The sequence below is a fragment of the Capsicum annuum genome, unplaced genomic scaffold, assembly GCF_002878395.1.
Source record: "Capsicum annuum cultivar UCD-10X-F1 unplaced genomic scaffold, UCD10Xv1.1 ctg77861, whole genome shotgun sequence".
Lineage (NCBI taxonomy): Eukaryota > Viridiplantae > Streptophyta > Magnoliopsida > Solanales > Solanaceae > Capsicum > Capsicum annuum.
This window is the reverse complement of record NW_025888296.1, coordinates 24,824-39,824: the sequence shown is the minus strand read 5'-3', so window position 1 is coordinate 39,824 and position 15,001 is coordinate 24,824.

The window sequence follows — 15,001 nt, the reverse complement described above, 5'->3', positions numbered from 1 at the left end:
CCAAAAGTAAGAAGTGGACTGGGTACCTCTGTCTGAGATGATAGATAGTGGAACACCGTGTAATCTGACTAACTCCCTGATATAGAGTTTGGCATAATCCTTGATGGAATAAGAAGTACGAACAGGAAGGAAATGAGCTGACTTGGTCATTCTATCTATAATGACCTAGACTGAATCATGCTGATGGCGAGTTCTAGGCAAACCCGTCACGAAGTCCATGTTAACTTATTCCCACTTCCAAGTTGGAATGGTGAACTCTTGTATTGAACCACTAGGTTTCTAATGCTCTATCTTAACCTACTAACATGTATAGCACTTAGCCATAAACTATACAATATCTCTCTTCATCCCACTCTACCAATAGATCTCTTGTATGTCGTGGTACATCTTAGTAGCCCCTGGCTGAATAGATTATCGTACACCATGCATTTCTGCAAGTATTCGCTGCCTCAATTCATCTATACCTTGAATACATAGATAACCCTGACAATGAAGAACACCATCTCCCCCTTGGGAGAAAACCTCATCTTTTTTATTCTGAACTGACTCTTTGAGCTTAACAAGGCTAGGATCCCTGTCTTGTTTCTCTTTTACCTTGGAAACTAGAGATAACTCTGAACTACTATGAACACATACACCACCCTCTGCAGAATCGACTAAGCGAATGCCTAGTCTGGCAATCTGATAGATCTCTTGAGCCATATTTTTCTTACTATCCTCAATGTGAGAAATACTACCTGTGAAGAGTCGACTGAGAGCGTCAACCACAACATTGGACTTTCCCGGATGATAAAGAACACTCTTGTCGTTATCCTTCAAGAGCTCTAACCACCTTTTCTGGCGAAGATTGAGATCTTTCTGGGAAAAGACCCACTGTAGGCTTTTATGGTCTGTGAATACATCTACATGAACTCCATAGATATAATGCCTCCAAATCTTCAAGGCAAAAACTACCGCTGCTAACTCAAGATCATGAGTAGGATAATTCTTCTTATGTGGCTTTAACTGTCTGGAGGTGTAGGATATGACCTTACCATGCTGCATGAGGACACAACCTAAACCCACTCTGGATCCATCACAATAGACTACAAAACCATCTAAACCATCTCTAATAGCTAGAACTAGAGCGGAGGTGAGTCCAGTCTTCAACACTTGAAAGCTCTTATCACATGAACCTGACCTCTAAAACTTAATCTTCTTCTGAATCAATCTGGACATGGGAGATGCAATAGAAGAAAATCCCTCAACAAACCGTCTATAATAGCCAGCCAAACCCAAGAAATTCCTAATATCTGATGGAGATACGGATCTGGGCCAGTTTCTTACTGCCTCAGTTTTTTGAGTATCTACTCTAATTCCATCACCGGAAACAATATGGCCAAGGAATGCTACTGATCTTAGCCAAAAGTCGCACTTGCTGAACTTAGCAAATAACAGGTGATCCTTAAGAGTCTGAAGAACAATCCTGAGATGGTCTGCATGATCACGCTCTGTCCGAGAATAGACCAGAATATCATATATAAAGACAATGACAAATATGTCCAAGTACTGTTTGAACACACGGTTTATCAAATCCATAAAAGCTGTAGGGGAATGGGTAAGACCAAATGACATGACTAAAAATTCGAAGTGACCATATCGAGTACGAAAAACTATCTTCGAAATATGACATTCTCTAACTCTGAAATGATGATAGCCTGATCTGAGGTCTATCTTGGAGAAGTAACTGACACCCTAAAGTTGCTCAAATAGATCATCAATCCTGGGAAGAGGATATCTATTCTTGCCTGTGACCTTGTTGAGTTGACGATAATCAATACACATCCTAAGAGAACCATCTTTCTTGTGCACAAATAATACAGGCGCACCCCATGGGGACAAGTTGGGTCTAATAAATCCCTTATCTAAGAGATCCTTCAACTAATCTTTCAGTTCCTTGAGTTCTGCTAGTGCCATTCTGTATGGCGGAATAGAAATAGGTTGAGTATCCAGAAGAAGGTCTATGCCGAAGTCTATTTCCATTTCTGGAGGAATGCCTGGAAGATCTTCGGGAAAGACATTTGAGTATTCATTAACAACAGGGACTATTTTGAGGCTGGGATATTCAGAACTGGAATCTTTAACATGCACGAGATGATACACATTCCCCTTAGAAATCATTTTCTTTGCCTGCAGGTAGGAAACAAGTTGACCCTTAAACGCTAAAATGCTACCCTTACACTCTACGATGGGATTATTTGGGAACTGAAACTAAACTATCGTATTTCTGTAGTCGACTATGGCATAGCAGGAATGAAGCTAATCAACGTCCACAATGACATCAAAATCAGTCATCTCTAACTCCACTAAATCTGCTGACATAGATTTCTGAGATATCATAACTGGGCAGTTCCTGTATACCCATCGAACTATGATGGTTTTACCCACTAGGGTAGAGACTGAGAAGGTCTCTGCTAGGACTTCGAGACTGATTCCAAAATTGCCTGCTATGCATGGAGTAACAAAAGACAAAGATGCACCTGGGTCTAGCAAAGCATAAACATGAACATGGAAAATCTATAACGTACTAGTAACGATATCAGGAAAATTTTCCTGATCCTGTTGGGACTGAAGAGCATAGAGTATGTTTGGGCGTTGCCCACTGGTAGCCTTGGAAATGGCACCCTGCTGGTTTGGGCGACTGGATTGAGCTTTAGAATAATTTTGCTGACCCTGAAGACTTGACTACAGACACTCTAATCCTGTGGCCTGGCTTACCACAACCAAAATAGACATCACTACCGTCTCTGCAAATGCCCTTGTGGTCCTTACCATAAGCCTGACAAAGGGGATTCGTTCGGGCACTGCTAACACTACCCTGAGATTTAGAGTCTGGCGCTTTGTTTCTATTGCCATCTCTAAACTTTGGCACTGGATCGCTGGTAGAGAAAGGAGATGGAATGGCTGACTTAGAGTGAAACTGTGAACAGTTTCCTCCATCTAACTTAGGGTGAGCAAAGTTGAAATTACCTGATCTTGCTCTCTTGTTCTGCCTCTCCCTAGTCTTAAACTTCTACTCTTCTACTTTCTAGGAATGGGTCATGAGTGTTGCTAAGGTCATATCACCGATCAGCATCACAGACCTACACTTATTTACCATGCTATTGTTGACCCTGACACGAACTTGCTTATCTTAGCTCTATTATCTGCAACCACATAAGGAGCATACATGGCTAGTTGAGTAAATCTAAGAGAATACTCCCTAACCATCATATTCCCCTGCCTGAGGTTGATGAACTCAAGAACTTTGGCTTCCCTCAGCTCTTGGGGAAAGAATCTGTCAAAGAAGGCTGTGACAAATTCCTCCCACTTAATAGGGCCCGTATCATCTAACCTCTTAGACTTCTACTATTTGTACCAATCATGAGCAACATCATATAACTGGTAGGTGGCTAACTCAGCACTCTCAATAGAAGGTAACACCCATGATGTCGATGACCTTCTGGACTTGGTCAATGAACTCCTGAGGGTCCTAATTAGATGTAGACCCATGGAAAGATGGAGGGTTCATCCGGGTGAAGTCCTAAACCCTAGATGCTTTGGGAGTGGCCACTGGATTGTCCGGAATAACTAGGGGCCATTCATTCTGTGCAGCCATAGACTGAGCAAGTATGGTAAATGCAGCTCTAAACTCTGCATAGAAAACATGTTCACCCAAAGGATCTTCGGGCTAAGGAGCTGGCTGATTTCTTCACTTTGGGGCCATGGTCTGGAATACGAGAAGAATGGATTAGACTGAGAGTTTAACTTGTGATTATGCTCACTAGCATAACATGAATAATGAATAAAGGGGACTGTTCTTAAAACATCTTATATCCTCCCACACATAAATGTGGCATGCAACACACCTATGTAAAAGACTCTACTAGATGCGGTTTTTAGACTTCCTAGGACTCTATTGAACCTTAGGCTCTGATACCAAGTTTGTAACACCCCGATTTGCTAAACAAGAATATACACGGTGCTCATGACCCTGAGGGACCACAAGCTAACCCATGACTGATATCTATACCTGTATACTGCAAATCATGATATAATAATACGGAATACATAAAACTGTAAGGCCATAAGGTTCAACTGAATAAAACCATGTTGGTGAAAATACCCAAAACAACTCAATCTAAATGTAAATCTGAACATAAATCTGAAAGCCTTTAAGCTATCTGAATAAGGACTTGAAGGAACATGTCTCCAACTAACTTCGTAAAACTGAACTGAAGAAATAAATAAATGTATCAAATCATATTGTCCTCGAATCAATGAAGACTCACTGTGTCTCTGCGAATAGAATGATATCGCTACTGCTGGGCTGGAGCTCGTGTCTTGGAACCTATGGTGTAACATGAAAATAAAACACCATAGCGCAAATGCATCAGTAAAACTGGAGTACTGAGTATACGAGGAAGGTAGGCTTAACATAAGGGTTGCATGCATGAATAATACTGACTGACTAATATGAATGTGGGAGTGCAAACACACATATAGAAACTGGGACCGTGAATACGTGATAGCATGACCTGTAAGCTAATACATGGTTTACTGATAACTGTCATGACTAATACTGAAACTGATAACATGGACAACTGTATCTGATAGTCTTGTATATACTAAAATCTGAAGAACGCACTGAGTTCTTTTATTGAGACTGATACTAAAACTGTGGGAGGTAGTATTTAACCGACATGTCCCATGTATGCCGTTATGGCTGAGCTGGGGTCTAATCTCTACCCTGACTGGAGGGGTGTCAATACCGTGCCACGGGTAAGGACAGCCTTCGAGTAACCCTTATCTAGCGGGTACTCAATGAGAACGGTGGGAACCTTAAACTAACGGGTTAAGCCACCTCATCAACCCTAATCTAATGGGTTAAGATGTCTCAACCTACACTGGTTACGTAGTTCTGGAACATAAGGATGACTACTAAGAATCACACCCTGAACTGGGGGGTGAGTTCCCATTCTTGGGTTCACTCGGTACTAACCTCTACTCTAATCTGGAGGGACTGGACATGAATAACTGACTGTACATGACTTAATCTTACTGAATTCCGTTGACTGGTGGAATGTTACTTATATCTGACAATTGACTAAGATCATGAGGGTTTCCCTGAGTCACATGACTGACTGAAGTCTATGGAATCATAGCTTGAGTTCGGATATCGTGAAACATGACATGGATCTAGGCACACAGCTATAGTTTTCTTGTATAAGTACCCCTAGGACACAGTGGAAGAAACCTGACACACATGACTGACTTGATCATAAGAGTCCATAATTTATAATATCATAAGTAGGCATCTCATACTAAGCATGGTTATCAACAATGTATTGCATGGAAAGGATTTCATATCACATGGAAGTATTTGCACAATCTTAATATCATGTTCATTGCATAATCATATTGGCAACACATACCAATAGCATGGAAGTTCATGTGGATTGCATAGTTATTATACATCATGTTCATAAGTAGGATTTGCAAGTAAACATAGCATAATCTCATATGAATAGTTCATGAGTATTCCAACAACATTTACAAGGCACATTAACAACATAGAAGTCATTGGAACGTAAGGGCATATCATGAATCCTTTACTTAGTCACAATTTAGCTATATTGCATGATTTCTAGCTTCTTAGGTATTTTAGCAAACACCTTACATGTACATCTTAAGCATAGGTGAAATCATCAAATTCATACATCATGAACAACCCAATTTATATGTTTCCAACTCATATGATATCATGAAATTCAAAACAAACATATAAAGATTTCATCTTGGGAATCACCCATTATCAACAACATGATCATCAACCCCCAACAATATAGAAATCATACTTTATAATGAAAAAGAGGGTTTTTGAGCTTTATGGGTGAAAGGGATCCATAAATCAACTCACGCATACCTTAGAAGGAAGATTCTTGATGATTGACGAAGGAATTTCCTTGAAATCGGATCTTCAAGCTTAGTTATGCAACCCTAGTTGTTTTTATCTTTTAGTGCTCTAGGATGATGAGCTTTGAGATGAAATTAGGGTTGTAATATGGTTAGAAGCTATATATTTCATAGGGTTAAGTTTAGGGACGTGTAAGGAGTGTTAAAAGACCTAATTACCCTTAAAATAACTCAAAATGGAGTGTTTTTGGCACCTAGAATTGACTTAGGCGGCGCCCAAGTGATTGCCTAAGCTAGGTTAGGCGGCGCCTAACCAATCGCCTATGCTTGGGTTGGGCGCCGCCTAACCAATCACCTATGTTTACTGTCTCTCATGAAAATGGCCATAACTTTTTGCTCGGGTATTAGATTAAGGTGAAATTGGTATCATTAGAAAGCTAAGTCGATTCTCTACATCTTGGTGGGTCTAAATCAGCCAAAATACCACATTAACATTGAGTTATACTCATTTAAAGATGACCCTTAAAAAATCAAACACTAAAACTTGATGGATTCAAAAACTCTTAGCTTGTATTACCTTAAGTGACTCATATGAACATGCTTAATAAATCATACGCTATCCTATCACTAGGATATTCATTGTAAGTCATGTACTCAAGTATGAATCACAGGATAAGAGATTTCATATATAGGAATACTTATTCACTTCCTAGCTTGGAAACATGCGGGGTATTACACTTTGTGTTCTTGGTTATGTCATTTGGTTTGACCAATGCCTAGATGAGATTCATGGATTTGATGAATAGGTTATTTTTTCATTTTCTGGATCTATTCTTCATTGTGTTTATTGATGACATACTAGTGTACTCTAAGAGTGAGGTAGATTATTCTAATCACCTCTATATGGTGTTGAAGACCTTAAAAAAGCAGTAGTTGTATGCCAAATTCTCAAAATGTAAATTTTGGTTGAACGCTATCACTTTTCTGGGTCATATTATTTTTAGTTAGAGAATCATAATGGATCCATAATAGGTGGTGGTGGTTAAGAAGTGGCCTAGACCCACGACTCCAACCGATATTCGGAGCTTCTTAGGTTTGGCTAGGTACTATAGAAGGTTTATGAAAATTTTCTCATTGATAGCATCCCCATTGATTAATTTGACTTAGAAGAAGGTAAAGTTCTCTTATTCAGATGTTTGTGAGGGTAGTTTTGAGAAGCTGAAGGATAAGTCAACTTCGGCTCTAATTTTGACTTTGTCTGATGGCAATAAGGGGTTAATTGTGCATTGTGATGTGTCCTAGGTGGGACTTGGTAGCGTTCTAATGTTGCATGGTAAGCTGATTTCCAATGCTTCTTGGTTGTTGAAGGTGCATGAGAGAAATTATCCTACTTATGATTTAAAGCTTTTAGCGGTGGTGTTTGCAGAAAATCTTATGGCACTATTTGTGTAGAGTGCATGTGGACATCTTTTCTAATCATAAGAGTCTAGGGTATGTGTTCACTCAAAAAGAGCGTAATCTTAGGTAGAGAAGATGGCTTGAGCATCTTAAGAACTATGACATGAGTGTTCACTACCATCTAGGTTAGACTAATGTTTTTATTGATTCTCTTAGTACGTTATGTATGGGGAGTTGGAGAGGTGAGAGTTGGTGAAGGATATTCACCGCTTGGTTAATCTTGGATTTTGCCTTTTTGACTCTAAGAATGGTGGTGTGTTGGTACAAAAAGTGGCTCGGTCGTATCTTAGTTCAGAGATCAAGGAGAAGAAAATGCTAGATCTAATCTTGATGAAAATCAAGGGTGATGTAGGTACGAAAAAGGTAATGGTATTTGAAATTAGTGGTGATGGTACCTTTTGGTACCAAGGGAAGTTATATGTTCCTGACATCGATGGTTTGCGAGAAAGGGTATTAGCTGAGGCGCGTAAATTATGCTACGTTGTTATCCCAGTTCAAGGAAAATATATCACGATCTCAAGGAGATTTACTGGTGGAATGGTATGAAGAATAATGTGGCTAATTTCGTGTCCAAGTGTTTAGTGTGTAAACAAGTGAAATTTGAGCACATGAAGTCTGGAGGCTTATATCAGGAAATTGAATTGTAAGAATAGAAATAGGAAGTGATCAATATGAATTTCATTACCAATTTTTCTCAGTCTCAGAACTAATTTGATTCGGTTTGGGTCATCGTGGATATGATGACAAAGTCAGCTCACTTCTTGCCAGTAAGGACTAATTTTTTAGTTAAGGATTATGTGAGGTTGTATCTTCATGATATTGTAAAGTTGTATGGGGTACCTATTTAGATTATCTCTAATCATGGTACGCTATTTTTATCTCACTTTTGGTGGTCGTTTCAAAAGGGGTTGGGTACTAAGGTTAGTCTGAGTGCTGCTTTTCACCCGCAGATGGATGGGCAAGCAAAAAAGACTATTCATACATTGTAAGATATGCTTCATACATATGTGATTGATTATGGTGGTAATTGGGTTGAGTATCTACCTCTTGTAGAGTTTTCATACAATAATACCTACTATTTTAGCATTGGGATGGCCCCTTTTGAAGCATTGTATGGTAGGAGGTATAGATCTCCTATTGGGTGGTTTGATATTGGTGAGGTGGATATGTTTGGCCTGAAATTGGTTTATCAGGCTATGAAGAAGGTGAAGATGATCCAAGATAGTCTTAAGGCTGCCCAAAGTCACCAAAAGTCTTATGCGAATGTGAGGCGTAGGGACTTGGAGTTTGAGGTTGGGGATAGGGTTTTCCTAAAGGTGTCTCCCATGAAGGGATTAATGTGGTTGGGAAAAAAGGGGAATATCAGTCCTCGGTATGTTGGTCCTTATGTGGTTTTTAAGGAGGATTAGAGATATGGCGTATGAATTGGAGTTGCCTTCTAGTATAAGCTCTATTCATCCAGCATTCCATGTCTGTATATTGAAGAAATGTATAGGTAATCCTTCATCAGTTTTCACTTTGGAAGGATTAGGTATCTCAGATTCTCTGTCTTATGAAGAGATCTCGGCTGAGATGTTGGATCAGCAGGTTTGGCATTGCGAACAAAGGATGTAGCTTCAGTTAAATTTCTATAGCAAAACTACAAGGTGGAAGAAGCCACTTGGGAAGCGAAAGAGGAGATGAAGTCCAAGTATCCGCATTTGTTTTTTGCTCTGAATAATTATGCAGAAGGTATGTTTTCTTGATCACATCTTTGTTTTCTAACTAGGTTAAAGAAAGGTTGATTTCCTTGTATCTTTGTTTTCAACTTAGTTAAAGGTTGGAATGGTTATGTTGGTTTGTAATTTGTGCTTGTAGTACCTTGGTTGTTATTCGGGGACAAATGATCCTAGAGGGGGAGGCTAAAACACCCTGGGTTTTTACCCGTAGAAAATTTCTCAATTTTTGGCTTTTAGACATCATATGATTTGGGTTACTAGTCGTATGATAGGGTAAGGGTTGGGTGACCCAGTCATATGTTTTTCAGTATTGGGTAGTGTTGGCTATTTGAGTTTCTAGAATAAGTATGACTAGGTTGGTAGGATTCGTATGGTTGGTGATAGGTTATTGGTTTGGGTTGAACTTCACTTAATCTGAAACATAGTAACTTAACTTAGATCTGGGTATGAGTGGCTCACCATGAGTCATGAGATAGGGTATGAGTGGTATAGTTCAACTCATATGTTGGATCACTACAACATTTTTGGCCTAAGGCCACTCTTGTAAAGTGTGGCCTAAAATAGCAGAAAGTGTGGCCTTTGATCAAAGGCTACACTTTTGGACTTTAGGCAACACTTTTGGGGGCGTGGACAAAAGAGGCGTAACCTTTGCTCAAAGGCCACGCTTTTCAAGTGTTGCCAGATCCTCTACATTTAAAAAGTGTGGTCGTAAGGTATAAAGGCCATGCTTTATAGCTTGTCATTGACAACACTTTAATTTGATAAAGCTACACTTAAAAAGCGTGACTGTAGATTTATTTTTGGCTACACTTTAAAAGTGCAGCCTTTCATACCTTTTTTGCAACACTTAAAAAGTGTGGCTGTTGTTACTCCCTCTAAAACAACATTTGTTAAATGTAGCCATAGTTATATTATAAAAAATTATAATTTTATTTTGCATTTATTTTGTATATTATTATCTTATTCAAAAAAGCATTGAACCATCTAATAAAGAACTTAATAAAAATTCAAACATGTAGATTTGTAATAGATCTTTTTTGTAACTAAACATGTATTATTTATCAATAGGTTACATACACAAGACTTAAAACTAAAACTGAAACCTAGACATAATTCCAAGTTTAGTGATCAAACAAAAGAACTACTCATACATCAAGAAGCTAAGGCTAAAGATAGAGAGTTAAGCTCTTCTACTCTATTAGGTAATCTGGGAGGAAAACATGCTCTGTACATAGTTTTGAATGATTAATATCTTAGATCAACTTCAATGCCTTTTTCCCTTGTTGGAAAAGCTCTCATTACACTCCATCCAAATTGAATCAATTCAGAAGGTTAGTTTAAAAAGAAAAAAGAGCTAGTCAAAATAGTAGAAGAGAAGTAACGATGGAACCACTAAAATGTTTATTTCTTGCAAGATATATTGAATAAATGATCACACCCTGTTGGATCCTCCCAAAATACACTAATTTTGAAGGATTCAGTATGCACCAATGAAATTTTTTAGGAGTCCGAGCAATATAGCCTCAAATGATAAGAATCACAAAGTACCCCAACAGAAGGAGGAACACTAGGAGCTGGAAAAAGCTGAGCACACAAATAATGCAATCTTGTACCTATTTTAGCACTAGATACTAGGAGAGGAAAAATAATTTAAGCACTCGGTGGAGATTGATCACAGTAATCATATAGATATATCTAAATCTTGATGTATCATTAAATCATACATAGTTTTTCATTTGTTAAGAGAGTCAATGTGCATACTAATAATGGAAGTAGATCATCTCAACAGTCCATACCCTAAGATGTCCTATGGCACCCGTCAGAACCTTCTAAGTTATTAGCTTATAACTCATTTAAGTATCCACTGCTAATTTTCCTGGAAAAGAAAACTGAGCCCCTTATCAGAAAAAACACTCAATGCTATAACCAATCGAGATAAACTGGTCTAAAAAACAAATGGTTACCTAACATTTGACATGTAATCAGACAAGCCTACTGATTTTCAGAGGAACAGACATAATTTAGCACAACATATTAGCATAAAATGAAAGGGTGGAGACATATTATCTTTTAGAAGGAACCGTAGAAGCTGCTCCGCGCTTCAAACAAATACTGAAGTTCCCTTAAAATGTAAGACTTCCCAACACCAACAAATAGAAATGGATGAAGCTAATGAAAGAAGATGGAAAACTACAGCAGTGAAAGACTACTTATCTGTTAGTCATGGATTATATGGGTATTAGTAGGTTGCAGTAAGCAAACTCGACATGACAGAGTTGCATCGATACAAAACTAGGCATGACAGAGTTGATGTCTGTTTCATTCTTACTAACTGTAAATAGGGGAAAACAATATTAGTTTTACACAAATGAAATAAACTTAGCCTTCCCAACATAAGTACACATAATAATGAGTGAAGGCCCACAACAAGTTTTAAGGATGTAGCAACATAAACAACTATTTACAAATTATCCCAGCGAGAGGTAGTTTCACAATTTTAAAACGAGGCAATGATTTTATTAGAGTCACGGGAAAGCCCCGATAAATAAGTGAATACAAAAAAATGGATGACTTGCAGAAGGGCAGGTTCTGTAAAAGGTTTTAGCACTTCAGAGGGTAAGCTGAAGACATTATACCTACCAAGGCACAAAACAAGAAACACTGATACCAAACAAAACATCCATAGTTCCATAGAATCATTTAGTCTTGACCAGGCTTTTGTTCTACCTTTTTTCTTAGAGAGTGACACTAGGAAACATGAAATAGAATCCAGCAGAGTAAAGAAAGAGTAGTTTGATCAGTTCATCAATCTAATATCTTAACTCAATTTAAGATGAACACCATAATTTAACAACAACCCCATGTAACTATTTTCCAAGAGTCGAGTCCTGAAAACCAGTACCAACTTTCAGAATAGCAGTTAAGATTTATTGTGGAAAGGAGAAGTTAAACTTTTTATTCTACTGACGAAAATTCAAATGATGGTGGTTATTCGACAAAAAAAAACCCAACATTTCTAATATTATGGTGATGAATAAACAAACATTTCTAACCAGCATTATATTAGGATACTTGTTTGGAAGTGAAGAGCTTTCTAACAATTCTCAGACTACTCACAATGTGGAAAAGGCTCTAAGTAATAAGCCTTCCCCAAAGCCAGCTGTTGTTTCACAACCTGTGAATAACACCAAGAATGTTCCAGAAGTCATTCACAGAAGCAACATAAACAACTATTTACAAATGATCCTAGCAAGAGATAGTTTCATAGTTGTAAAACAAGGTAATGATTTCAGGTTAACGAGGTAAATACAATCAACATTTTCTCAACTCAAGCATGCACTACATAAGCATTTTTTGCATTTAATAACGTTTTAATAGAAATACTTTTGCTATTTCTCAGGTGTTTGCGGACCATGACTCCATGCCTCAATCTAATTGATGTCCCAAGAAGTTGGCTATGGAATCTGCCGAGAAGGATAGTTTACTTTGGAATCTCTATACCAACAATATTCAAAGGTAAACAAACTAAACAATGAAATCTCATTTATTTTTACAAAAGCTTTGGAAGTAAAATAACATTAAGTGTGTTCTCTATTTTTAGGCCTAACCACAAAAAGTATCCAAGATTGCTTTGGGAGAGGTATGTTACTTCACTACCAAATAAATCAGTGAAAAGTGTGCATGTTACATCACTATGTAATTATGAATATCAAATTAAGATGGCATAAGCATCAAGCATCAGAACAAGTATGTCTGGCGAGTTCCCTTTTTGCCTTCCACACTCTCCAGACAAAATCATTAAAACAAAATTATGGGAAGTAGTAATACTTCGTGCAGCCAAGGGAAAGAAGTGTTATCCCTTGCTGCAAAATCTTTTATTTTTTCTAATCAAGTACTTTATATATGTTTTTTGATCAAGTTCTGTAGGGTTTGTTTGTTTTATGATCAAGTACTGCAGGGTTTGTTTGTGTAAGGGATTTTAACAAGAAGACATGCACCCCAAGACCATTGATGGCACGGTTGACTTTCCAGCAAACAAGTTAAATAGGATAAGAGGAAAGCCAGATGAAAACTAGGGATCAGTATCCTACTGAATCAGCAACGCATCTATCCACGCTGAACAAGCTAATATCATTCAGGTACGTGATATTTTAAACCTCAGGAAAGAAAGAATATAGGCATTGTCTAACTTGTAAGTTAATTGTAGCATGAGTAAAAGAGGTGATAATTGATTTACTTACAGCTGATACTTAGGGTGATATTTGATAACATATTTCAGAACAGCAGGGAAAAAAATAATTTAAGCCCTAGCACCTTCAACAGTCATCTGTATATATGTAAAGATTGCTTCTACGAAGTAGTTTAAGCGTACTTCAAATCGAAGAGTATTGATCCATGAAGCTATAAAGGGTGTTCTAAGGTTCACTCAAAAAGACACCCAATCCTCCATAGTCTATACAGACAGAACTACACATGTGCATTAAAAAAAAGTACTACAAAGTATTTTTAAATCTCAAACAACAAGAGCACAGATGAAAAGTACAATTTTAGTAGATCTGGAACAGTGACGATACCAGTTAACCACATTGGAGCAATATGAACAAAATTTATCTATATAACACCAACTAATGTACAATTTCCATCAAGTTGCTACATCGTAATTGGCAAACAACATTTATTTGATTCCTATCAGCTGAAAATGATATGATTGGGTGCTTAGATTAAAATATCAAAGCTGGAGTAATTGGTAACTATATTCTGAAAGTGGCTTATGAGTGTGAGCATGCAAACCATTTAGGAAAGTTTTCTTTAAAATATGCAGGTATTACCAAATAAGTCAAGAACATTCCTAAAGAAGGACAATATTTAAATTAGATCTTGTAACATACAAAAAAAATTAGAGCAGCTAAAGGAAACTATAAGTTCCATATATTCAATCATAAAGAAACTTTTTAAAATGTTATGCATGATACAAACCTTTTAAATAACTCTTAATAGTACACAATTGCAATTTTTCCTTCATTACAAACACATGCATAAAACAACTAGACACCGTCCATGCACTATAACAGAACCTAAGAAAAGAGTTTCAAAACCAGTGCCTATTGTTTAGGAAAAGATAACTGAAGCTACTGGAATAAAATAAGCAAGAAGCTACTGAGGTTGTTGCCAAAAAGGAAGCACCAATTCTAGTAGAAGGAGAAAAGTGTTGTTAATGAGGAATTAGTTGCACTAGAAGCAAAGGGAGTTGAAATATCTAAAGTAACTGAAAATGTCCCCAAATTGGAGATTGCTTCTAGTGACATCAGACCAGTGACTGAAAATCAGAGCACAAATGATGACACAAGTCTTATAGCTAAAACCAATGAAGTTGCATAAGTACACAAATGGGAAGCATATTCCTCCAAGCCATGTAATTCAAGAGTTTTTTTTCAAAATTGTTATAGATTTTAAGAAAAAAAAAAGGATATTGAGTTTAATAAAAGCTTTCTACACTCAATTCATATTACTAGAATAACTTACATGTAATTCTTTTTACACTCAGTTCAGAAAGCTTTACATATGCAGCTACTGACTGTAACATGCTGAAATTATTGGAATTTGCACCTACCTGACATGTCAATACAAAGATATAAACTACAATTAAACCCCTATTCAATGACTTTGAAGAATGCTTTTGTTCGATTCAAGTTAGTTTGCATGCACGTTCTAATAATTAGTTGTGCATTTGGCTTTTGACAGGTTTGGAGAAGCACAAAATATTAGTCTATTGTGGTGGAAACATATGAAGGAGAACATAATCACACAGATACATCAAAACCAAAAGTAGGTGCAAGTAATGGCAATACCTCCACTGGCAGTTGGCTCAATGTGACAACAATCGCGGATAC